The sequence below is a fragment of the Arvicola amphibius genome, chromosome 18 (genome assembly GCF_903992535.2).
Source record: "Arvicola amphibius chromosome 18, mArvAmp1.2, whole genome shotgun sequence".
In the NCBI taxonomy this organism is placed as follows: Eukaryota; Metazoa; Chordata; class Mammalia; order Rodentia; family Cricetidae; genus Arvicola; species Arvicola amphibius.
In genome coordinates, this window is record NC_052064.1 from 1,744,125 (window position 1) to 1,747,731 (window position 3,607).

Here is a 3,607-nt window from a genome sequence, read left to right on the forward strand (position 1 = left end):
TAATGATAATGAATGCCAATTGATTGTTACATTATTGAATAGATAAGATTTTGTTGAAACTCGTACATAAACCAACTCATAATTACTATAATATTTCTACAGAGTAGATTGTTCTCTTACTCACCTAACACATAACAACTAGTATGTAGCTTTTGTCATTGATGGTTGTATGAACAATGGATTTCATCTTATATAGTACTCATTTACTACCTTGCTGGCAAATGGAATTTCAGTCCTACAACAGGTAAATGAGGTTATTACTTTTGACCTACTGTGGATTTTAACTGTTTGGGATTTTGACAGCCAGCTTTCTGTAATCAATCATAATTATACAAATCAGACTAGCAACTTCATTGTGAAAAATATTGGTTTAAAATTGGTATGACGTTTTAGAGAGCTGAAGAAACAGAAAACATAAATTCCCTTCCTGATGGTGGAAGAACATTGAAACAATCGGAACAGAAAGACTTGCCATATCACAAGTTAGCTAGGAAAAGAAGTTCCCACACCATAGAAAGATCTGAAAATCCATGTAGAGACTAGTAACACAGAGCCTAGAAATGAACTAAGTGTGGTGAAACTGAAAAGTAGTCAGTATTTAGGGTCACAAATGAGTATAATAATTTCAGTTCCTTTAGAGCCTTGGGGAAAGACAGACAATACTTTGATATTGAGGGAAACTAGGTAAAGAGTCATTTGCTAAGGCAGGAATTAATGCGCACACACCAACACACCCACATTTCTATCTATCATCTATCTATCTATCTATCTATCTATCTATCTATCTATCTATCTATCTATCTATCATCTATCTATCTATCTATCTATCATCTATCTCTATCTATATATAATATATATATATATATATATATATATATATGGAGAGAGAGAGAGAGAGAGAGAGAGAGAGAGAGAGAGAGAGGAAACTCAGATTCACCTGGATACTATGGGAAGTGGTTGGATAAGTGGAAAGTCAGTAACAAGAGCCAGTTGTGAGATAAGAGGTCTGAAGTTAGAGTAAGATACAATATGGTAAATTTCATTTGAGATACCTTGAGCTATTAAGTTAAGGGTCATGGTCAGTCTAGAAAGTACTGTGTGGTGAGGCTTCAGATGATGCCATTTGAAGAGTAAAAAGTGACAATTTGAGCAAAGACACAAAGACCATGATGGATACACCCACCAGATCCAACTCCAGAGAGACAGGGAAGGAAACAGCATAGGTCCAAACTAGTCCCTCTGAATGTGGGAGACACTTATATGGCTAGTGTAGAATGTGGGAACATTGGCAGTGGCACCAGGATTTCTTCCTACTGCTTGTACTGTTTTTTTTTGGAACCTATTCTCTTTGGATGGATACCTTGCTCAGCCTAGATATAGTAGTAGTGGCCTTGGGCAATGTGTTTTACCCTCTCTGAGGAGTGAATGGGGGGTAGAGTGGGGGAAAAGTGCAGGACATGGGAGGAGAAGAGGGAGTGGAAATTGGGATTGGTATGTAAAATGAAAAACATTGTTTGTTTTCTTTTTAAAGAATATAGAAAGAATACTCTGTATGGACAAGGGGAGCCAGTCAACTTGAACTCTAGCAATTTTTTCTGAGTGTACAAGTGGGTCAGTTTCGAACTGAATACAATACAGATTTCACTGATTTTTTGCAAACACCTTGAGAGTAATGATGCAAATTTTTTATTAGTAATGAGTATAGAGTTTAGCCAATATCTAATATTCTATATATCAGGGATGAAATAAACTTAGGGCATTTTATACCCAAACTGATTCTTCAGCTTGAAAGCTCATAGCTACATTTGAATTCAGCTAAGTAAAAATTTAAATAGGTAACCATCCTCATTGTCTACCTCCTTATATCTGTCTCTGCTCTCTGATATATATGCCAATATCTATATCATCTATCTATCTATCCATCTATCTATCTATCTATCTATCTATCTATCTATCTATATTTTTCTGGAAACATGCACATTATTATAATTTTAAACATTCCCTAACTAGAGATATACTATATCTACTATGTCATACAGTCTTGTGATGCTAGAAAAAAGTCACAACTCCCATTCTGTCACACTACTATGAAATTAAAATACTGACACTTGAAAATGTATTATGTTGCTAAGTTCTGATGTCATACATTTCTATTATGCATATATACATATGTATATGTAAAGTCTGAAATTGAGGAAATGGCCATCATAGGTTAACTAATCCATTTCCCCCTTGATAATTATCCTGTTCTTATTAAAGAATTGAAAAGTGATTTTTAAAGCCCTGTGGAGCTCAAATTCTAGCAGCGGTAGTAGGTCAATTCTCGAGTGCTTGTGAGGACAGTTATTTTCTATGACAATTTACGAAATGAAACACATTCCAAATCAAAAGTAAGAACTTCACATAGACTGCATTTAGTACCCACTCACATTTCAAACTTGGCATCACCGACCCGATATGCTTTAAAGTTCTTAACGGGAACTTACAGCAATAAATATATCACCACTTAAAAGTAGATATAAAATGTCTTGAAAATGTTCTGAGGAGGCTCTTCCTGTAAGCTGCCAGAGGTGACCCGTGAAGATGGTTCGCTACTCTCTTGACCCAGAAAACCCTACAAAATCATGCAAATCAAGAGGATCAAACCTTCCTGGTCACTTTAAGAACACCCGTGAAATGGTCCAGGCCATCAAGGGTTTGCATATCCAAAAAGCTACCAAGTATCTGAAAGATATCACTTTGAAGAAGCAGTGTGTGCCTTTCCGACAGTAAAATGGTGGAGTCGGTAGGTGCGCCCAGGCCCAACAGTGGAGCTGGACACAGGGTCGGTGGCCAAAAACGAGTGCCGAACTTTTGCTGCACAGGCTTAAAAATGCAGAGAGCAATGCTGAACTGAAAGGTTTATATGTAGACTTTCTGGTCATTGAGCACATCTAGGTGAACAAAGCTCCTAAGATGCGCTGACCAACTTACAGAGCTCATGGCCAGATTAACCCATACATGAGCTCCCTCTGCCACCTTGAGATGATTCTCACTGAAAAGGAACAGATTATTCCAAAACCAGAAGAGGAGGTTGCACAGAGGAAAAAGATTTCCCAGAAGAAACGGAAGAAACAAAAACTTCTGGCACGGGAATAAATTCAACCTGAAATAAATGTAGATAAAAGTAAAAAAAAAAGTTCTGAGGAGATAAGGCCCTAATTTTAGCACCACATGAAATTGTATGAGTGCTGTGAACACACACACACACACACACACACACACACACACACTACTAAAATGTGTAAATATGTGTACTAGTACTCAAATTGTATGTTCATCTGATACTCATAATCCGTTTGTGTACTTTGGCCTTCTAAAAGTAGTTACCTGGAATATGTGAGTCCTCGATACATTTGCATTTGCTCTGAGGAACAATTGAAGTCTGGCAAATGTGGACTGGAAAAAGAATCAGAGAAGTAATGTATTCTGTTTTCTTCTCTTGGAATCAATGAAAGTCAACTTAGTTGTCAAAGTCATACTTCTGTTTCAAATCCTACAGGAGCTCAAAAACATGTCTTTTGGTTCCTTTCAAATGAGCAACCTTCATGAGGCTAACAGAAAGTTC

The 3,607-nt window shown here is 36.9% G+C and overlaps 1 pseudogene; it reads left to right on the forward strand.

Annotated features, from left to right (window-relative positions):
- The first annotated feature begins 2,583 nt into the window (after positions 1 to 2,583).
- On the forward strand, positions 2,584 to 3,138 carry LOC119803989 (annotated as a pseudogene).
- The last annotated feature ends 469 nt before the right edge of the window (positions 3,139 to 3,607 follow it).